This window comes from Suricata suricatta, chromosome 1, assembly GCF_006229205.1.
Source record: "Suricata suricatta isolate VVHF042 chromosome 1, meerkat_22Aug2017_6uvM2_HiC, whole genome shotgun sequence".
Taxonomy (NCBI): Eukaryota; Metazoa; Chordata; class Mammalia; order Carnivora; family Herpestidae; genus Suricata; species Suricata suricatta.
This window is the reverse complement of record NC_043700.1, coordinates 150,054,081-150,077,507: the sequence shown is the minus strand read 5'-3', so window position 1 is coordinate 150,077,507 and position 23,427 is coordinate 150,054,081. Positions and strand designations below refer to the sequence as shown.

Genomic DNA, 23,427 nt, shown 5'->3' with positions numbered 1-23,427 from the left:
ATTCCTAAACACTGACTTTAATATAGAGCTCACCTTTCTAGTTGCTCAACCTAGAGCTGAAGTGGGACAATATTACAAGCAGTTTCATATTTGGAATTTCAGACTCGCTCTATTTTTTGTACTTTCTTCTATGGTAGGCATTTCCTATCTTACCCTTAGGAGCCCTGATTTCATCCTTTCTCTTCCTACTCTCTTTTTGAAAACAAAAATAAAAACAAAATTATGTCCTCAGAAAAAGATCTGATAAACTCACTAACTCCAAAGTAAATTTCCATCAAGGTTTTAATTGTGCCTCCCTTTCTGGTCAGTTTGCAGTTGGCTTGAAAGCAAGGCAAGCAGGGATTATCTAGCTTCAGAATCACTCCTCTTCTTCTAGGTCATATATTTTTAGAGACTTTTCTTAATCAAAAGGAACTTACTGAGTTGTTTTACCACTACTGATTTTATGGGTTGATATAATTTTAATCAAAGCACAAAATTATGTTAAGGTAAGAAGTTTTATATTGACTTTGGTTTATTTATAAGGACCAATATTGTTGGGTGAGAGGAAATGCCACCAAGGAGTAAAGAAAATGTCTCAATAGGAGATATTTCCCTTTGGACCTACATCTAATCAATCATCAAATCCTTTAAGCCCTACTTCCAAAACATATCCCACATTTTCTCACTCCTCACCAAACTCATAGTGCAAACTTTAGCTGGAGACAATGTAATTTCTTACCTGGAATAGCACAGATGCCTCCTAATTATTCTTCTGCTTCCACATTTATACCTCACCCCCTTCTACTTCATCCTTCATTCAGCAGCCAGAGTAATGTGTTCAAAGGACAAGTCAAGTCATATCACTCCTTACTTTCTGGTGGCTTCCCAGTCCAATGAAGATGAAATCCAAAGTCCTTTCCAAAGATCTATGAAGTCCTAAATGATCTGTTCCAGATTTCCTCTCTGATTTCATCTTTTGCTATTCCCTCCCCTCATCTCCTAGATTCCAGCCACAATGGCTTTTTCCCTTGTATCTAAATAGGAAAAGCTTATTCTTAGGGCCTTTATTCCATTACCCTGCCTGGATTACTGTTTGTTCTGACTTTTATGTGACTGTTTCTTAGGAGTTCTGTTTTAGTTCAGTGCCCCTTCTCAGAGAGGATTTCTCTGATCTAGCCTTCCCTCATCTACTATTTGCTTTATCTCATAGACTACTCTATTTTTTCAGAGCATTACTGATCTCTGGAATCATCTCATTCACCTGTTTATGCGTTTATTATTTGCTTCCTCTTACCAGATTGTATGTTTCACAAGAACAGGGACCTTGGCTTTCTTGGTTATTGCTGTAGCTCCGGGAACTAGAACAATGCCTGCCACTTAGTCAGTGCTCAATAAATATTTGTTGAATGTGAAGAAAGGTACCAGAAACCATACAACTTAATTTGCACAGCCACAAAGTATTAGATGAATTAATCAGATACCATTTATAAGCTACTAGCAAAACACTGAGCAGTCTCTGAAAGAAAGATGTTTTGATGAAATAATTAGTTCAAGTGAAACAAGGGGGGATTTATTTTGAACAGTCCAGGAGTGAATGGGCTTAGATCATGGTTGGTTGGATTGGGCTGGTCATCAAGTAGTAAAATAAACATCAGTCAAATTGGAGGTTTTAGTATGTTGTGTTCTCTTTTATTCAGATGGCAGTATTTTTAAATGACTTGAAGCTTGCAGTTCTGTTACAGTGACTCGTCAAGTTGAAAAATGTGTTTCTTCAGGGTGGGAGGAGAGTTTTAAATTCATAATTTATTTGTTGCAATGTTCATTTATTAAAACACAGCTTTATTCTCTTACATTCTTCCCTTTTTTGTAACATTTGCCTGTTTCCTTTTGTCAAACTTTATGCATGTATGTGCATACATAATAAATAAGAAATTATGCAGTGCAGTTTATGTTAGCATAAAGAGCATTTTTAATATTTTTATATGTAGAGTGGAGCACACTTTCTTATATTGTATTATAATTGGCTTGTAATTTTAAAATGTGGAAAGAATGTGTACACAAAGAACATATACATTTTTTCCTCCCTATTTATGACTCAAACAAGAATTTCATTAAATTCATGTATAGAAATATGACTAAAATGGATCAGGGGATACAGCTCACAGAGATCTCTGAATTAATTGAATTATTCAGTTTCATACTAACCCAAGGAAACAACAGATCCCCTGTGGCGTAGAGGGTATAATCTGTGCATTCATCTCTGTGTACTACCCTTCTCACTAAGGTTCTGTTAAGCCACTGCATTCATTAGGCTAGTGTGCAAACCACCAAATTAAACAAAGAGGCTATTTTTAGAGAAGGGGATGGGAGGCAAGGCAAAACATTTTTTAAAATAAAAAATGACTTTTCCTCAAAGCCCAGAAGAGTAGCAGAAGGCTTTAAGAACATAAACATAACCAATCTGTCTATTCCAGAGGATAAAGGCTATGTTTCTTAAACATAAAAGAACAAAATTTCTAAGTAGCAAGAAAGTTGGAAGCATTTGCATAATGGATTCTATTTACATAAATTACATTGCTTATAGCACTCATCTGATAAGACTTGGCAAAGGTAGAAGGCAGAAGTGGAAGTGGAGTGTAAAGAGGGGTGAATGTATAGTTCTAAAACTCCTTTCAGCACTACTGACTTTTCTGCATTTTTTGAAGCCCATGCTTTTTTAGGGGTTAATACGTAAATTTGCCCCAACCTTTGTAACCATGAGTGTCAAGAGGAATTAGATTTGGTCATTCCTGAACTCTTGGTACCCCCCTTGCCCTGTTTTGATTTTTTTTTATAAAGGTAAAAATAAGTGCATCTGTCAACTACTGGAGCATGTTAACTTCTGTATTTGGGATATGACAGCCACTGGCTGTGAATTTTCTTGCCATAACAACCAAATGAAAATGTCAGCAGTGAATTTTGCTGCTAAGTTCCAGATTTTCTTTCTCATATGCATCATTTCCCTTTAACCAAATAGAAAATTTTAGTTGTTTTAACAAAGGTCCAAAGCAAAAGAGCTTATTTCCCATGGTATAACATGATAGTTTTCAATGTACACTCCTTTCAAGAATGGGTAAATATTGGGGATATTTAGTGGAAACTTAGGTACACCTATATCAGGATCCGAAGTTCAAGAAAGATATTCTGGCCTCATAGATATTTGGATGTAGGAAATTTAGTCTAAGAAGTTTATTTACTTATAATTTTTGGGCTTTCTGTTTCTCTAGAACCAGTGATGTTTCAAGTGAGGAAAGGATGTGAAATGATGAGGGAGTCAGCTGCTTAAGTTCTGCCTACCCACCTAACTCAGGGTCTTTGATCTGATGGGGACTGGGAAGAATAGAACTTATTTATCCTTGAAGTTCTAGACTCCAGAATTTCATAAGCACTGGCATATATTAATTAATCTATCGTGAGATTGACCTTTGTGAATATATAAACATTTTGCCATGCTTATGGGATTAATTAGGATTGGGTTGGCTGCAGTTGATAGCTTACCCAACTAAACATGGCCTAAGCAAATTATTTTTATACTATAACAGGAACTTTAGAATTGTAGTTTCTGGCATTAGTTCAGCTGCTCATGAGAAACCTAGGCCTCCTTTTTCTGCTTTTCCAGTCTAGCATCCCTAGTGAGCTATCTTTGATCTTCATGCTTGTTGCTTCAGGGTTGTAAGAGGGATTCCACAGCTTTCATATGTAGAAACCTCATTGGATACAAGAAGGGGAAGAGGGGAGAATGGACCAGGCCAGTACCATCTGTCCTCTGTTATCAGAAAATAAATAATTCCCCTCACCCAAAAGTCATCCTCGGTACATCCACCCACCCCCTAGCTACCTTCCTCTCAAGGTCTATTTTTTTCCTTCTTTGTATATGTTTCATTGTCCAGAACTGTGTCAAATAATTACTCATATCTTTTAGTGAGGTTGGATAAATGAATATTTAACTTGTGTAGTCATCTAATGAAGAGACAGCAAGGGAAGGTATCCTGAGTTAGTCTAAGCTGTAAGGTTGGCCACGATTACCAAGGAATTACAATACTCTGGATAGGTGGGCATTGTTGTATGTCCAAAGTCAGGAGTTGATGATATTTTGAGCACTCTAGCACCAGTTCTAACTTTTCACTGTCCACTAATTCTTCCTTGCCTCTTGAACAATGTACATGACTCCATTATTCTACTGCCTTCTCAGAAGGATGGCTGTGGTTCTTGATGTGTTACTTTCTCTAGAAAGCTGAAATGTGATTCTAAATACACTGAGGCTGAAAGGATAGTAGACACAATTTTGAGTAGAAGAAAGGAGATTCTGCTTTCAGTACTAAAACAAGTTTCATCATCAAGTTTTAGAGTCAGTGAAAATCTGGGAGAAGGAACGTTTGCCAATATGTAAATTGCTTTAAGTTATTGACTTATTAACAAAATTCTCCATCACTTCTTCTCTTTTGTCCAGAAAACATTCAAAACACTTGGGTAGAAATTCCTGAAAACATATTTTCTCTTCTATGAAGAATGTGTATGAGAAAGCCCCTAATCTGGAGTTTCACTCAAGTTACGGGGTAAACTCTACGGGATATTATATCATTCCCAGCAAAGCCTTTCCAACCAGTGCTGCAAAGAGAAACCAATACATCTTACAGTGAAAAGACAAATACTTCTCTCTCCTCTTTGGCATGAAGCAGGCTGCTGCCAAGTAAAGGTAGCTGGCAGGATTCCCAAAGACAGGGCTTGGGCCACGGGTTGGGCAGAGGACAGTTGGCATCTCATTATTTCATTGTCATGTGGTTGCTGGGCACACTAGCTGACATGCAGAATCAAAGTAAAAATTACTGCTGTCAGAGAAATGATACTAATGGCAGTGACTCTTTTCAGTCCTTCAGTGTTTTCCAGGGACAATCACCTCAATTTAGTAGACCTGCTCCCAGCTGCATTAACCCCCCCAGGAAGGTGGCTGGAATATATTTCCTGAATTGGTGATGCTGGATGATTTGTTTTAATAATGGTTTGAGGGCCAGATGAATTAGTCACTGTCACTTGAGCAAGGAGGAAGAAAGTGTATTCAAAAGCATCACCATATTATACCCGCAGGGAAAAAAATGAAGCGTAAAGCCAAAAAAATAAAATACTCTTTTAACCCTTTTAAAAGAGAAAGCACGGGAAATATAGACCATAGGGGAACCTAAATGCCAAAACATCAAAGCGGTGAAACATTCACTCATCATGATGTTTATCAATAGAAGTCAATATCTGAACAATTGGTACATGTGTTTATTAGTCTCAGTACTCCCTTCCCTCCATTTCTCTTTTTTTCAATACTTCTTTTTGTTAGGAGTACTGATTGGGGGACATCTGTAAATTTTCAGGGTTATAGTCACCAAATGAACAGAGATAACCTAAAAGTAGGCAGTGATCTACCTCCCTTGCAGGTTGAATCTAGTGTTGCAGAGAGGTTTGTTGTACCTTAGATATTACCTCACACAGTAATACCACCAGCAGACATGAATACACAATCTTGACTTGGTTTATAAGTTTGTCTATGCTTGAGTGCCATTCACTGTATGAGTTTCATTACTGAGCACTTTTTCCCATTATGTATTTGCATGTAGAGAGGTCTGTGATTCTATGTGCATAACTTATCTCATTATAAAACTCAAGTTAAAGTGTGTGAGTGTATAGGACCACAAGGTAAATAAAGAATGAATAAAATTAAATTGAAATGAAGGGTAAATAAAAGTAGAAAAATAAGGTAGTGTCTTAGAAAAAGTGCATATGTTATGAATGGTCTAGAATCTAAATCATTCAGTTGAGGTGGGCTGCAAATTTGACTCTGAGCTTTCTAGTGGCCAAAGAAAAGAGAGAAATTTGATCTGATTCTCAGTTCTATATAATGGAAACAAGGCATTTGCTGAAAAGAAGCACAAAGCTCTGTCTTCCTATGAACTCTGAAAGAGTTTTTTCCTATTCCTATGTTTTCATTTCACAGATTCAGATGTTCTGTGCTAAAAATAGTGTTACTTACATTTAAAGCACTGACGGGTTGTGGTAGCCAGTGCTACAAATAAATAAATTTAAAAAAAGCTAGTTTTATTCCTTTCTTTAAAATGTTTAATTGTCATCAATTGGGTACTTGGGTTCTGAACACGGAAATAAGCACCATTAAAAGGAAAGCTCTCTACTAATGTTTTTAAGAGGTTAAATAGCATAAAAATAGTCTGGCAATTTTTATTTTCAGACAATCAGGATGATTCAGGGAGCTGAAGTGAGTCATTAAAGAATCCTAAAAGGGACAACACATTTGTGAAAGTCAGAGAAAATCGAGTAACCTGAATGTCTTCTGCTCTCTAAAAGACGTTCAGATGACCACCAGAGCATTACTACTGCATGTGCTATGGTCATTCAGTTACCAACCAGAGCCCAGGGGGGCTCATGCTTCAGAGTGTATGGCCACAGTCTGTGGACAGGAGATTGGCTGATTACGGTGTTTCAGTAGACACTTCTGCACTCAGAGGGCAGCCATGTTTAGAGCATTCCGCCCAGTCAGGGTAACACATAATTCGGTTACTGGGAATGCCTCTCAGGATGCAAGTGCACTGCCAAAGACTGTCATTCTTTGGTGATTACACCTCTTTGCTGGAGGAATGGAATAATACTTTAATGTTTTAAAATTTAAAACATTTAATATGAGTGTTTGGATTTACTCCCATGTTTAGCATCATCATATCCTAACAGATATGTTGAGCCTACTGCTAAATAACTAAGACTTGAGTGTACTAAGGCCTTTAAAAAATCTTGACTTTAATTATTTGAAACAATATGACATGGAAGGACCCATAAAATGGGCAGAATTAAGAGACAGGATAAGTCAAACAGGTGAGTGAGGTATCTCTGGCTATCTTACTGTATCTGTGTACTTGATTATCTATTTATCTATCTACCTGATAGTTTTAAAAATTACCAGAATGTCACTTCTAAAGCAAGGCCAAGCTATATAGACATTTAGATTTAGCAAGGTCAAAAATTAAAAAAAAAAAGTATGAGAAGCACTTTTAGGCCGGCACTACTGGACACTAGGCAGTCAATCAGCATGTAAAATGATGAAATAAAAAAGCTATTTTAGAAGACATACACTTTACTTCTACACCCAAACAATGGTGAAGACAAATATTTCAAGCACAAAATAAGAGAAAAAAAGAGGTATTAGGAGACCAATGGCCCATGCGTGTTTTACATTATCTTTTTTACTGCTGACAGAGTAAACACAAACAAACCTGTGTGGGTATTTGGAGACAACTTGGCTACCCTTACAGATAGAATATTTTTTTCTTTCTGGATGTGAAAGTAACCATGCACACCTTGTAAAAATCGTAAGAGAATGTGTAAAGCCTGGTACTGAGGAAAAGAGATAAGATGGCAAAATGATGAAATGGAACCAGCTATTACAGAATGTCCATTTCTGGCTCAGATGTGTTTTCCTCCCCATTTTACTTCCAAAACTGTCCCCTTGTATGCCACTTTCTCTTGATTTCATGAAGCAGAGTTAGAGATCAGTAGATATTGCTTTATAGAACATTCCTGTGTTGTGTGAGTGTACAGCAAGGGGAATAAGGGAATTGGACCAACCGGGAGGTCAAACTTAGTCAGTGCTGGTTGGAGCAGGGCGATCTGGTTTTTTAAAATGTGTTGTTCAAGGGGGAATTTACAAGGTTAAGTCTGGGAACATTATATCAAGTAGATAATTTTGGGGGAAGGATTTTATTCTATTATGCATATGTGATGATATTCTAAAATGAACATCATGTGGCAGCTGCTTGTTAACTTGGTTAACTATTGAAGTTTAAGAACCAAATATTTTAGGCTGATAATGTTTATCAAAAGATGTTCACAATTTATAAAGGAAAGCAGAACCCTGGCAGCTGATATTAAATGACATGTTATTTTTTAGCATATCTAAATTAAAGGAAAAAAAAGCTTTCCCTACAAATGTTGGAAAAGAGTAACTCAGGTAATTTCCAAGACTGGGAGGAAGGGAGTGGTTATTATAGGACTCACTGGGAAGAAGTCTGAGAGGAGTCTCAGCCATGCAGCAGGGACCCACAGGGGCCCAGGGAATCCTTGCAACTAGTCCTTACAAGGAAAAAAGAGCACAGAGTGCAGGAAAACTTGCTGTGAAAAGTTCCCTTGGAAGTTGAACTACTACCTGGGAATAATAAAAACAAACAAACAAGCAAAAAACGAAAAACCAACCCTGAAACCATCCTATCAACTTCTGATAGGTCATGTCTACACTAGAGAGCTTTCCTATCATGGTGTATAATCAAGGTAAGGCTAGGAGAGCCTTTACTATTTTAAGGGCTATAATTTGTACATTATCTAAGCTACAGATGACAAGTACACGTTTAGTTACATAAGAGCAGGCACAGTTGTGAACAACAAATCTTTATATGCGTGTCTATTATGTGTCAGACACTGTCCTGCATCCTGAAGATGCAACCAATAAACTTGGGTGAAGGACTTGGGCAGAGCGAAACAAAATCACATGATTCCAATCAATGCATGATTTTTGTTATCTCTTGCTATGGTCATTTTCAGGGGCTTAATTCCTTACTTGAACAAGAGTGCAGTTACTCAAAGGCAAATTTTTTAGTTTACACACTTTTCCCCCCACTCTAAATGTGTTATCCTTTGTCAAGTATTGCCATTGAAGGTCCTTACACGGGCATTGTAGATGTCTTCTCAGCTCCCAGGCATCATGTTGTGCCTTTTTCTTCTTCACTGGTATTACTTTAAATCGTGGGCATCCCTGGAATGAGTTTTCTTTTTTTTTTCCTGACCCTTAAAGAAAACCCTGATATAATTTGCTGAACTCTGATCCCATTAACTTAAAATTTTAGTTATGAAAGGTCAAGGTGTTATAGTTGTTGCTTTTCTCAATCTTAGAAATAGATGAGGTCAGCTTCATTCTCTGCCCCCAAAGGTACATGTTAGTCAAAGCAATATGAAGTTTGATTTTTTTAAACCACTTACAATAGACAACTGGTTTAACTTAAGTATTCATTAAATTGATGGTCATGTACTTGGTCATAAGCATTTCTGAGTAGTTCACAGTTCAGTGCTGGAAGAGATGGAGGCCTATAGCTTTCCGTGTATCTTAGACACCATACTAGGCACTGTAGGAGTAAAGATGAATTTAGTACAGTTCTAAAGTAAGTCTTCAAAGAGTTTTAGATATATTTTCAATATCAGGTAGTTTGAATGACTAATAAGTGTCAAAGAATTTGCCTTTGAGGTATAATACATTATTAAAAGCTCTTCATAGTGAGATATAAGAATTTGCGGGATATAGGCTGTGGAATAAATATAAAAGCTTGATGAAGAGGGAGAGATATAAAGGTTGGTCAAACAATAAAGACTGTATATTTTTCATGTGACAATCATTACCTTCTACCAGAGTCTGGTATTAAAAAACAAGCAAACACCCCCAAATTGAAAACAACTATTGAAACAAACGTTCAGAGCTCCTATAATTTGTGGAAACCCCACATTTACATAATGCTCAATTGGAAGCTAAAAAGGAAAAAAATGTTAGGCAACTGAATTATCTTTACAGGTTAATAAGACTGCCAGAAAGCAACTGAGAAAGCATTTTCAAGAGGCCTATTATTTAACATAATGACATTTCTTTTTATGCAAACCAAATTAATTTCTGGAATTACATTAGAATGCACACACCCCTCCCCTTTTTACAAGTTTTCAAGCTAAATTGTGTTAGATCTAGAAAAACACTAAATAGCTCCCCTGCCTCTCTTCATGAGCCTTTAAAATGAAAATGTGTGTGAATGAGAGTGGAAAGAGCGATGATATAAACCAAGAGAGCTAGAAAGTCGATCCATATCAAGGAGCAAGCATAAGGTCTGCACTGTCAGTAATTAGCATTCATACTGGGAAAGAAATTACATATTAATATACTGTGTGTTCTTTTATTAGGTGGCTCATTTTTTAACAGTGACATGCCTGTGGACAGAAATATAATTCTTCAGAGAGATTTAAAAGGTTGAGACTACATGCAATTCACCACATTAATCATGTGTTAGATGCAATAAATACCCATTGTGGGATTTTCGTATTCATCAAGAGTTCAGAAGCAGTAACATGTTCTGTTCTAAAACTGTAAAAAAAAAAAAATTCGAACTAAAAGGGGAGAAATGAAGGACCTGGAGAACCAAGGAATGTTTCTTATTTATTTCCAAAATCTGTCTTCTATTTCTAATTGAGGTTAAATTTCAGACTAATCTTAGAGTCATCCATCTGGCTGATATGAGAAGTTTGTAGTTATTAATTAGCATAGGAGATAGGATAAACCAAAAATGTGTAACAATATTGGGAAATAATACTAAGGACTTGCTGCTATGTAATCAATGTTTGAAAGACATTTTTATATCAGTTCAAGTTTTACTCCTGTGGGTTGTATAATATCTGGCAGTCAGAGAGAGGGAGAAAACATTTGTTTCTGATTATATAACACATTCCTGTAGTAGCTTATGGTGCACTAAGAGTATAAGGCTAATCATCTTTAAATGCTGGGATGCATTTTCACAGATTTAGAACATATAAGGGCATAGAACTCCTTGTAGTTTATTCTTTAAGAGATACTAACCATGGAAATAGATTTTTAAAGCATTGTTAATGAATCCACATTGTAGTATTGTTTAAAATAACATGATATGAAGCATGAATTGCATTCATACATGAAAATGAAATCTGAATGCATTCTGCTAATGGAAGGCAAAAGTCAATTGTCATTTAGGTCACTGTGTGACGGTAGGAAATCATTTTAATGAAGCTAGCCCTGTTCAAAACAGTTTGGATCTCAGCATATAAAAGAATATGAGTTCCCAAACAGGATTTCACTGGAGGCAAGTACTATCAAGCAAGCAACTCAAGTGTATAGTAAAAGCTCCCACTAGCAAAAGGTTGAATAAGCTTGAATCAACAAAATAGATGGTTTTAAGTATTTTATTCTTCACATTTTTGATGACTTTCAAAGTAGTACCCAGCTGCCTGCACTGTGAACTTTGGGCGAGAATTATGCTCATCTCAACCCTTATAATATTAAAGATTATGCTCCATTTAACTAAAATTATGCCCAGAGATAAACAGTGGAGATCATAGAATCATTACTGGAGAAATGAAAGGCTGCAGTGTATTAATCATGTTATTACTTATGAAGGTTCCTTTTCTCCTCCTTTCCCAATCAGAATTTCTTCAATTCCCAGTTCTACTTTTCCTCTCTCCTCCTTAAGAATTGGCAATGAGACTATTAAGAAATGAAATCTTGAGCAAGCCTTCCAGTTACAGGTGCTCTTTGGGGGAGATTTAATGGTAACAGGGACTTCAGGTTCCTACGTTTACAGTCTTTTTCAAAAGACAGCAAATTTGGCCAAGAACTCAGAAAGTGTAGTCCTTAGTTCAATCTGCATTTATTCAAAGTCATGCTGTATGCCCTTGGGCAATCAAAGAGTTTTAGAATGTGTGCCAGGTGTCATGTTACTGAGCTTGATGCTGCCATGGGCTTCTCTTAGCCAGGAAGGCTGTTGGGAAGATGATGACCCCAGGGAAATCAAGTCAAGTTTATTCAGCATTCAGTCTCAGGCTATTGGTTAAGGAGACAATGGGAATTCTGGATACAAAGTCTCTTCATTCCTCATCTCTTCCTTCTCTCCACTTAGTAGAGAGAGGCAGTTGAATCAATGTAGTCAGATTTATTAATATATGAATATAAAGAGGAAGAAAGTATGTCCCAAAATAAGCCTGTGTGTCAAAACTTTGCAATTCTATCTCATTATGTAAATTCTTTAGATGTTTTGGTTTAGGAAGAGAGAAGAAAAAAATGTATTCAAAGTATACAACCATGTCTTTTGTAAAATTCATGGGCGTTGCTGGGAATTCTGCCCCCTAGCACTTCTGTGGTATGTTGAAGTTAAAAATAATCTACATTAGTAAGCAAGGAAAAAAATCTGTGAGAAAAAGAGACAATTGACAGGATATTGGAGTTTAGGCCCTGTGTGGTCATTTGCTGTTAGGGAAAGCTGTCTGACCTTGTTTGGGAAATTAATTTAATTCCTCTAAGTCTCAGTTTCTTTATCTGTAAAATGGAGGTAATAAAATTAATGGCATTTAATTGGGTAGGGTAAAGTGATGTATCTAAAGACCTTAGAATATTAGAACAAATTAAATCTTGGTTATTAATAGTGCTAAGATATTATAATAAAAACCCAAATGATTACATTTAATTTTTATCTAGGTGCTTTGTTGGAATTATCCAATTTTATGCAATAAAAGCTTTATGGTTCTTTCCTCTGTCTACCTGTCTTTCTCTGTAAAAGGATACTTCCTGTTGCCCAGGAATTTGCATTAGGGTCCATAGATGAAAATAACATGTATTAAGTAATCCACATTTAAGAAACCAACCAACCAAACAACGAATAAACTACCACTTTGGGGCCAGACTTCTATGTCTACAAGGCCTAATAAGGAGTTTAGAATTACCATGAGCCACCATTATTAGTCCATATACAAAGTAGGGAGAGGGTAGAAGGAGCCTTCAGGGTCAGCCTTGGAACAGTGGTTGCAATGTAGGAGCAGGGTCACGTGCTTACCTTTGCCCAAAGCCTGGTGAAGGGAGTCTTTAGGTGAATCCTTGGGGAGTTTAAGGACACCAATATTAAGGGACTTGGTAGAGTTTTCATAAGCCCTTGGAGAAGAACTGCACTCCCCAAATTTGGTAGTGCAATATTTCCATTTTCCATGTATGAAGTAAATAGAATAGCATAGGAAATTGCTGGGCTTGAACCACTTGAACCATATTTAAAGGAGCCCAGCAGCAAGCGAGGGTGGGCTATATTATAAATGGAGGATACTGAGGTCGAGTGGAAGAGACTGAGCCAGACCCTCATCTCTCACTATACAGAAATATGCAGTGAGGCAGCCCTATGCAATTTTCTGATGAATGTATACCTGTGAACCAGTATACAAGTTTTCCGGCACCTGGATGCCTACCACATGGAGGTCATGACTAAGGGAAGTTGTGACACCAAGGAGGAACTGAAACCATGGGGAATTAAGTAAGAGAGCATTTGCTTCTTCACACTTTCTTTCTACATGCCTTCAGCCATGTGGGAAAGTAGACTTAAGAGGGAGAGGAGGAATTCTAGAAGTTGTCGTGTTTCCATCTGTCCCCCAAAGCATGCTAGAGTTACAGAAGTAAAAGAGCAGGCAACATATTTCTCCTCACTTTAGGTGCCTTACATCAGATGTCTGGTCTGGATGATGGATGGCAGAGTTGGAAGGTTTTAGCTGCACTAGTTTCTCTGTCTCAATACATAGTCTGTACCCAGAAGTTTGCTTTTACCTCATAATTATAACTATATGCCCTCATCACTTTTGCTTTAGAGATATATCAACCCTCTAGCTCTGTGCTATAATTTAGCTTTCAGGGACTTTTATTATCCAACTACCCCACATGAAATCATGTTGACGTGCTACATTAATGGCATGATGCTGGTAGGACCTGTAGAGCAGATGCCTTGAGAAGATACATAACTGCTAGAGGATCAAAGAGAATCTCTCAAAATAGAGGGGTCTACAATCTCAGTGAAACTTTTGAAACTCTAGTGGTCTGAGACATGTCTGGAAATGCTTTCAAATTGAAAAGGTGAGTTGCTAGACTTTTCTCTCTTCATCAATAAAACAAAATAAAGAAGTAATGCTTGAAGGGCTTCTTTGCATTTTGGGAATCAATATATGCCACATAGGATTCATTTACAAAAGCTGCTAGCTTTTTTATGGTGTCTAGAGCAAAAGACATGTCTCTAGCTGGTCTAAACTGCAGTATAAGCAACTCTTTCACCTCTTACTAGTTGGTGGATCCAATCAGTAGTGGTCAAAGTGTCTGAAACAAATTGAAATGTTCATTAGAGCTTGTGGCAGATAGAAGAATCAGACTGGAAATACCTAGAGTTTTGGAGCAAAGCCATATTCTTTTCAGTAAGTAAGTACTGTCTCTTTGAAAAACAGATCTTGCTTTTTTAATGGACCCTGATAGAGACGAAAGTCTGACCAAAGACACGAGGTGACCAAGGCATGCAAGCTGCCCAGTTTGAAATGTGTGTTACCTGAATCACAAGGCATACATTTGGAATACCCAGAAATTCTCTTTTATCAATTGAAAGTGAGATATATAGGACTGGGCCTCAATGGGTAGTGATGGCAAACTAAGACTCATGATAAGATGATTTAAACTCCCAGGACATTTGTTAAGCCCTTCAGACTCTTTATCTTATTCTATATAGCATCATTGTGGGTTCCCTCTGAACTGGTTGAGAAAGAAAACATTTGAGCCTATTTTATAGATGACTTTAGTCATGTACTGCTATGATATTATCATGCAGTAGTTGCTTTGAAAAACAATGAAAAAAGAAAATTTCTCAGAGAATAGAGTTTAATAATGTACATTAATATCTAACTTATCAGGAAGGGAGGATGTCATGTGATAAGTAGGTATATCTTTTCTTAGTGACAAATGATTTGGCTAGGTTATCAGAGGTTTGAAAAGAGTGAGATTGGAAGACTGGTGACAAGATTTGAAGAAGTATGGAAATGAACCTCCTGGACTTGGTTTATAGTATCTATAGCTATGTCCACATCTATATTTATACCTACACCCATATCTCCTATTTTTATATCTGTATCTATCTATATCTCTGTCATCTCCCATGTGAATGTTTATAAGAAAAACTTCACTGACAAAAAGGCTCTTAGTAATCAGAACAAGGTGATTTACTCATGCCTGTCTTGTCTTCTTCCCTAGCCACTTTAATATTTATTTTTTAGTGGGTTCTTGAAAAAAGTTACTATGAGTGAAGAGGATGGTGGCTTATGCTTGAAATCAACAGAGTTTGTGGCTCTTCAACAATTCTTACTTAGCTACTCTTACTGCTAGTGTCAGAGTTCAATTCTGAGTTTCTGACAAGATATGTCCCAGGTGGTCCTGCTATCATTAGGGGAACTAATATGTCTCTTTGGGATAGATACATATTTTGGATTTTAATTTTTCTTCTTATTCTGACATGTTCTTCCAACATTCATAGTCTTCCTTAATACTTTATGCTAGTATTATTACACTCAAAACTGCTTCTCACCGGGGAACTCCATCACATGGAAGAAGAAAGGCATAGTCTTTATAGTATGTAATTGTTCACAGTGAAAGAAGCAAGACAACAGACTAATGCCTATGATAGTCACTAGATTTAATATGTTGCTCCATCATCCAGAATCATGAAATAGCTTATTTGAGATTCATCTACAGCATCAACTAGGACATAGCATCTTATAAATTTAAGGTACTATTTTATAGGTTGTGTTTTATGTACTCACTCAGTGACCAATACAAGGAGTTGTTTCTTCAGTAGCCAGAATACCCAGATCTATACACAAAGAGGATAAGAGGGAGGAGGTACATCTCTGTATTATGCTTATTGATCCATTTATAAAAAACTTTCCAACTGTCCCTGTGACTCTGAATTTTGTAGGTTTAGAGATCTTCTACTCACAAAGGCAATATTTCCACTTGGAGTTCTACTTGGAAGCTAAGATATTTTGAGCTCCTTGTGCCACTGGTGAACAGGCAGAAAAGGGGCATGGTGTTGGCTATGATGGTTGATCATGATTATCAAGTTTGAAATATGGTTGCTGCTATACAGAGGGGAGAAGGGAGGAATGGAGGGAACCCAGACTTCCCCCTGTGGTTCCTGTCCTTATTATCCTGTAAAGCCTGTCAGCCAGAGAATCCTAACAGTATGAAGTGTTAGTTGTGGGCAAAGCGATGATGGAATGGGGAGTGGGAAAAAGAAGTAATAAATATAAATTATGGCCTTATGACCACATGCAGAAACATCTGTCTTCTCTTCCTTGCTGTGACCAGCATTTAAAATTGTAGATATGGTAGACTGTATTATTATTCCTATGTATTTGCTACTTCTCTTGGAGGAGAGAAAATAAACTTTTCCACTCCACTAGCTTCAGACGTAACTATCTTAATGTCTTATGTGAAAAATGAGAAGTGATATAAATTACTACTAGCAGAAATTGAAGTTAGTGAATAGTTCTCTGTATATTCTGTTCCATTTGCCATGAGAGCAACATTATTTCAGCTAGAGGGTGCTGCAACAATATTGGTTTTGAAGACTACTTTGAGAGAGTTGCAGCTAAGCTACAATAGACAGGTAGTTTGAGTGAGGAATAAATCTTTATTGATGGAACCTCTGAGATTTTGTTTGTTAATTGTAGTGTAACTGAGTTTATCCTGGCTTATGCAGTATATTTTTACTATCCTAATGCATTTTTATATCATTCCCCTTTCTTCCTAATTTTCTGTAAAGAATGTGTTGGTAGTGGTTAACTGTATAGGCAAGCAATAATAAAATTGTATCAAACAATCCTAGATGAAGAGTTGTTGTCACCTAGTGATTCTGGACTCGACACCAGATACAATATCTGATAATGGTGATGAGTATATTTTTTGGTTATATAATGGTTAGTCATAGTATGCTGGAGGGGAAAATGTTAGTAGATATATGTTTAAATGTGGAAAAAAAGCGTATGTTTTGGTATTGGGCAACCAAAAAGGCAGACTGTGGTAGACATTTGCCATTTTTTTTAGTTGTCCACATCTGAACTCACTTTCTGTTTGTGATTTCCATGAGTATCGTTGAGAGGCCAAGCCAGTACGCCACCAAGAAACCTGAAAATTCCAGACTAGCTCTCCTAGCATCTCAAACCACAGGCATGACTAAATGACCTGGGCTCCACCAATTAGATGGACAGTGCCAGACTTGTGTTTTCAGAGTGGGGATTTGAAAAGCCAGGATATGAAATCAGATTTTTGTGATTCAAAAACTAGAGTAACCCTATAACTAAAGCATGTCACTAATGAAGTTACTCCAGCACCTACTGGCTTTGTGATCCTGGGCCAATCACTTAACCTGTCTGAACCTCAGCTCCTTGTCTGGAAATTGAGGATAATGAGAGTATGCCTCCATAGAGCCCTTGTGAGGGAAAAAATGTAATAATGCATACACGATACATTAAATGAGACAATGTGGTGTGAAGCAAGAGCTGAGTAATTGGGAGCTTGGTAATGCAGACAAGCAGGGATTGTGGGGAATGCTTTTGGGAGTAACGGTGACAGCAGTGAGCGCGAGTCCCCAAGGTGTCTAAGCAGTGGTCTCAGCTCCATGCTCTGGTGACTATGCTGGCTCTGGTGGGGGCTGTCTCCTTACTGGATGAGTTCTGTGTTGTGATGAGACCCTGCCTGTGTCTGCAAAGCTTCAGCGTGGCTCTCCAGCCCTCCCAGTGATTCTGTGAACTGCCCGTGTGTCTTTTAGTAAATTCCTGCTCTGCTGTATCTGCCAAATCTGGATTTGTTGCTTGGAACTGAGAACTCTTTGCTATTTTAATAGACCTGCCTGACTTTATTTCTGATAGTTCAAAAAGCATGAAATCTAGAAATCAGACAAATCTATGTTATTTACCAGCCTAAGTAACTTGTTTGAATTTCTTGAACTCTGAGCTTCTGGCTTCCTATCCTTAAATGTGGATAATAATACTTACCTTATAGGGTAGTCATAAATGGAGTTAATATGTATTAAAAATGTCTGTCACTGAATCTCACTTCTAGTAAGCATGTAGGACAAGTTAACTCCCCCCACTCCCAAACTAGTATGGCTGCCTTTGGCTCCTTCATGGTAGAAATTGGGCTATATAAACATAAAGTAGCTATTGGCCCCTTAAGTTGGGATGAGTCGTAAAATCTGGGGGAGTGGTATACCTTTCAGGTGGCATGGAAAATGACTGGAAAGGGATTTTCTCTAGCTTTTAGACTTAACTCAATAGAAGAAATGGGGATAACAGAATGAAGCATGCTATATCTTCCATTGCCTTTTGCTTGCATTCAGTGGTAGTTGAGTCTGTATTATTTGTAATTTTCTGCATTATTTGTGTCGAGTTCATTAGGCAACTGCATCATTAGTATCATATTCACAAGTGTTATCATGTGGTTACAGCCAACAGTCACTTAATGGAAAAATCCACTTTGAATCATGTGGTTGTTTTCTTTCTTTCCTGCCTTCTTCCTTCTTTCATCTTGCTGATGACACACATGCATAAACTCATGTGTGCACTAGCACACATGCATGCATGCGCACATCATAAAGTGTATCATATATGCCAAGCTCTCCTACTTATGGTAAAGGATTTAGATACTAAGTGTATCCAGAATAATGATTCAGTAAAGGCACATTAACTCACTCACTTTGGGTATTAGAAATACTTTACTTGTTATTACTATTCTTAAAGGCATTACTGTGAGGCAGTGGTTTTTAAACTTCAGTGTGTGCAAAAATCATCAAGAAGATCACTACATATGCAGATTCTATGGTCCACTCAAATGAGGTAATATTATAGCCCTGCTTCTGTAGTGTGGAAATTGAAGTCCAGATGAGTTAAAGTAGATGACTTGACTACAGTCATTGATTCAGTCAGAATTCGATTCCAGGTCTTTCTTATGCTGACTTCATAACACATAGAGCATAAAAACAGAGTACTGAGCCCTCTGACAGGCAACTAAGAACAGGTTGAATTTTAGTAACTTTTTCTTAACCTAGTGACCCAGGTAGAATTTGTTGTTGACTTTGGTATCAATTAGATCCTTACTAATTTTCAATACGGAATGACAATGCATACTCTCTCATTTCTATTTCTTCTATCATTATACCTTTTACTGATTGAATGAAAATAGACATTAAATAGCTTTACACCAAAGCAGACACTTGCAAGAGTAATCACTAAAAAGCACTTGCTTGTTTTTCCAGATCTGTCAAACCTTTCCATGAATATAGAGGACTGAGAAATAGATCCTTTGGGACTGTTAAGGCATCATGATCTTAGGAAATAAATCCATGGTAAAAATGTGTTTACAGTGCCTGGGCATTCTTAAACCTTCATCTGGAGAGAATTTATGACTCTTCTACCCCCTACTGCCTCATTTCCAATTTTTTCATTACCATTTGTTGAATGCTTTCTATATACAATGACTTTCTGTATGCTATCCTACTTAATCCTTTCAGCAACCTGCGTGGTAGATAGTATTCTTCCCATTTTATAGATGAGCAAAAAGGAGCTTGGAGAGACTAACATCATAGATATCACACAGCTAATATTTAGCAGAGATAATTTATTATTGACTCTAGCTCCATTTCACTCTAAAATCTGTGCCCTTAACTACCAACACTGCCTATCTATTTAACAGAATCATAGATTTTTATGTTCCTGGGACAAGCTAGTAATAAATTCAACAATAACAATCATCACAAAAAGCTAAACAAACAGATTTTATATCCTCCAGCATGTTATGGAGTTGCTCTACAGAGTAGAGTGTTAAACTTTGGGTAGAATGAGGTTGAGATCTCTTTATGACACAGTAACCGTACTCATGGCAATGACAAAATGGCAGAAGAGCCGCACACAGGTGACAGGAGCCTTAGCACAGCACTCTGTTTGTGCAACCTTTATTAAATGGAGCCGTTGGCTACCACCTGCGGTTTTGTAGTTGTGCCTCCCACTGAGCACACATTTGATCTTCCGATTAATTAGGTGCACCTTGGCTAGAAGCCCACGATAAAGCATACATATTTCAAAGCTTAAACTCAGTTCCTCCTAAGATGAAAGCAGAATGTTTCAAAGTATAGCATAAATTCTCATGTCATCTTCTTGGAAAATGAATGACATTAACAACATTAATTTATTGATAAAATAAAAAACATTATACGGGAATGATGCACTTCAACTTTTACTTCTAATTTGTATTTTTATGACACGATTTTTATTGGAGTAAAGTGGCAGTGATCTTTTTGAGGTGATTTTTAATTAGAACAGATTAATTCTATCCCTTTGGCACTACTAAGTAAAAAATTGAACTCCCAAAGATATTGTCTCTAAAACACTTAAAAATCTGTCCACATTTTTTCTGATATGGAGACATTGCACTGCTTTTAGTTTTTTCTTAAAATGATTCAATATTTTATAGGACAAGTAACATGTCCCTATTTAATTGCTATTCTGTCCAAAAGCAGTGTTACCAAGCTTCTTATTTTTTAAGAGGTTCCAACATCTGAGTTGCCTATTTATTCTCTTTCTTTGACTTTTTTCCAAACATGTGTCTTTCATCTCTGCAGTGAGCAACAAATAACCAGCCAAGACTGTCTCCTCTATCTTACCCCTTTTCTCCATTCTAAGGTAATCTCAGTGTGCTGTGTTTCCTTTCTCCACAGCGGCCATAGTACTGCCAGCATGTAAGACACTAACTCATCTCCAATCCTCACGTAATTAGCAGCAGAGATGAATAGATAGAACAAGGATTCACTTGCACAGCCTTGGTGGCTCTCTTTGTGTGTTATCTAGGATGGATGATCTATATTTTTATTTTCTTGCTCATTTTCTTACCTTAATAGGGTGCCCTGATAAATCTGTAGTAGCAGCCAGACATTTGCTCATCAACTCTGTGGTATAGATCATTCTTTGTTTAAACTAGTCTTTGTGGAACTGTTCGATCCTATGGGGGCTTGTAAAAAAGATCCCTAAAGAATATCATTTGAATTGTCCTGTTTATATCACCTCTTATCAATTCTCTTTAATAAGCCCTCTAGACTTTTTCCTTTTAGAGTTTCTGTTATAGTAGATGAAACTTACTAATGTAAATGCATTATTGTTATAACAAGTGTAAAAAGAGAAGCATTTGTAAAAGGAAAGCTAATCTCTCCACTCCCCATTTCCTTAAATACAATACCAATGCAAACAGTCAAGGCTATATGTTTATATGCCTATTTCCATGGACACTTCATACATGTATATAAAAATATCTATGTGCATATATCCATGTTTATCCATATTTTTACAAAACTGAAATACAGTATGTTCTTCTTCAGAATTATATTTTGTTTAACTCTGGGCACTGGGAATATGATATCCAGCACTGTTCTAGGCACTGGGAATATGATAGTCAGCAGGATGGGTAACTTAATGCCCTCATGAAGTGAATTGGGGCTATTCTTCAGGTAGGTAGACACAGAACCAGATGATTTAACAAATGATTTCATAATCTCATAAATTTCCTTTCGTACTGATAGATACATGTTTTCCACTTTTATTGTTGTTTCCAACAATAAACAACAATGCTTTGCTACATTAAGCATCCTCATAGAGATATTTTTATGTACCAGTGCCTTTTTTCCTTAATAGGGTAGATCTGGCATATTTATCTGGCATAGATATCTGGCATTTGGAATATCTGGCATAAATAAATACATACATTTTAATTAACATTATAAATAACTTTCCAAAAGGCTGTAGCATCCTTAGGTGCAATGCTCCTGCTATTTACACATCCACCAAAACTATGGAACTGTGTTTGTTTTCTTTCATCCTGGACAGTAGCCCTCTTTGACCTTTCACAGAGTGCCATTTCTGAAAAAAAGAAGTGCTATTTTGAATATAATTTACATTTTCCTACTTAGTGGTTAGATGGAGTACATTTCCATGTTTATTGGCCATTTGTATTCCCCTAGACTCTTGTTGGATTTTTTTCTCTCCATTTCCTTCTATTTTCTTTGCTTCTTTATATATAAGAGAATTCTAATCCTCGGTCTTATATATGTTACAAAGATTTCCCCATGTTCATTTGTCTTTTTATTTTGATTTTTGGCATATGTTTTTTCACATAAAATGCTATATAGTCGTAGAATTAATGTAGTCAAATATGTTTAATTTTCCCACCACGATTTCTGTGTTTCTCGCTTAAGGAATTCTTCCCTGCCTTAGAATATTTCAGATATTAGCCTAAAATTTACCCTGAATGTTTAACTGTTTTATTTTTAGTTTTAGATACTTAGTGGGGCGCCTGAGTGGCTCAGTTGGTTAAACGTCTGACTTCGGCCCAGGTCATGATCTCCAGTTTGTGGGTTTGAGCCCTGTGTTGGGCTCTGTGCTGACAGCTAGCTCAGAGCCTGGAGTCTACTTCCGATTCTGTGTCTCCCCCTCTCTCTGACCCTCCCCTGCTTGCACTGTCTCTCTCTGTCTCTCAATTAAAAAAAATTTTTTTAAAAAAGATTTTGTTTCTGTGCGTTGTGTGGGCTGGGTTTCAGCATCATTTTATTCTGATTGGTAGCCAGTATCAGTCATTACCAAGTCCCCCACTCCCTTCAGAATTGCCACCTTGCCACACAGATTCCCAGGCATTTGTGAATAATGGCCTGTGCCTCTTGTTAAGTTTCATGGAGCTTCTAGATTTTTCCAATAAAATCAAAGGAAGTTAGCAAGCAACTGAGAGTCTAGAAATGTAGTGGTGACTTCGTTGTCATCAATTTCCCATTAATGGAATGAGACGTCAAATCTATTCTCTCAGAACTAATAAATGATGATAAAAGTGCTGTTACCTCATTTTCTTCTGTTGAAATTTCTGTGTGAATAAACATAGTTCATGTAAAAATCTAAAATCCCTTTAGTTTCTTCCAAACATAATAGAGCAGCTTACATTTTCTCCTATTATAAGGCCATATTGCTTTATAATCAAGTTAACATTATCCAGATGCATTATAAAGGCTCCAATGTATTTGTTTCTAATATGTCTTGTGGTTGATTAAATTGACATTCACACTTTCAAGGCCACCATAACATAAAAAATCACATGGAAGCTGGTGCTGGGAAGAACAAAAAGCGAGCACATTGTTCCCTGAAAACATTGGCAAGTTTTATATCTTAACCCTTTAACTCAGTAGTTCTCCAGGTATGTGCTGTGGAATACCAGAGCCACAGGATGGAAGTTTAATTAGAGATTCTGTGTCAAAAAGTTTGGCAAGTGTTAGATCAAATTTATTTATTTATTTATTTATTTATTTATTTATTTATTTTTATAATTTATTGTCAAGTTGGTTTCCATATAACACCCAGTACTCATCCCAACAGTGCCCTCCTCCATGCCCATCACCACTTTCCCCCTCTCCCCCACCCCCATCAGCCCTTTGTCCCCTCTTCCCCATCCCCAACAACCCTCAATTTGTTCCTAGTTTAAGAGTCTCTTATGGTTTGTCTCCCTCCCTCTCCTTAACTATTTTTTTCCTCTTCCCCTCCCTCATGGTCCTCTGGTAAGTTTCTCCTGTTACACTTATGAGTGAAAACATATGGTATCTGTCCTTCTCTGCCTGGCTTATTTCAAGTAGCATAACACCCTCAAGGTCCTACTACTTAGCTACAAATGGCTAGATTTCATTCTTCCTCATCGCCATGTAGTATTCCATTATA

General features: G+C 37.0%; 1 long non-coding RNA gene across 3 annotated transcripts in view; it reads left to right on the top strand.

Annotated features, from left to right (window-relative positions):
• Nucleotides 1–23,427, top strand: part of LOC115296981 — an 87,208-nt gene that overhangs the window by 49,022 nt on the left and 14,759 nt on the right. The window contains exon 7 of one of the 3 annotated variants that reach the window (XR_003911191.1): nt 18,945–19,021. The exons of 1 other annotated variant lie outside the window; for it this stretch is intronic. This is a non-coding gene — a long non-coding RNA (uncharacterized LOC115296981). Of the gene's footprint in view, nt 1–10,002; nt 10,091–18,944; nt 19,022–23,427 lie in introns of those variants that run through there. One more of the 3 variants, XR_003911182.1, reaches the window with a different exon arrangement.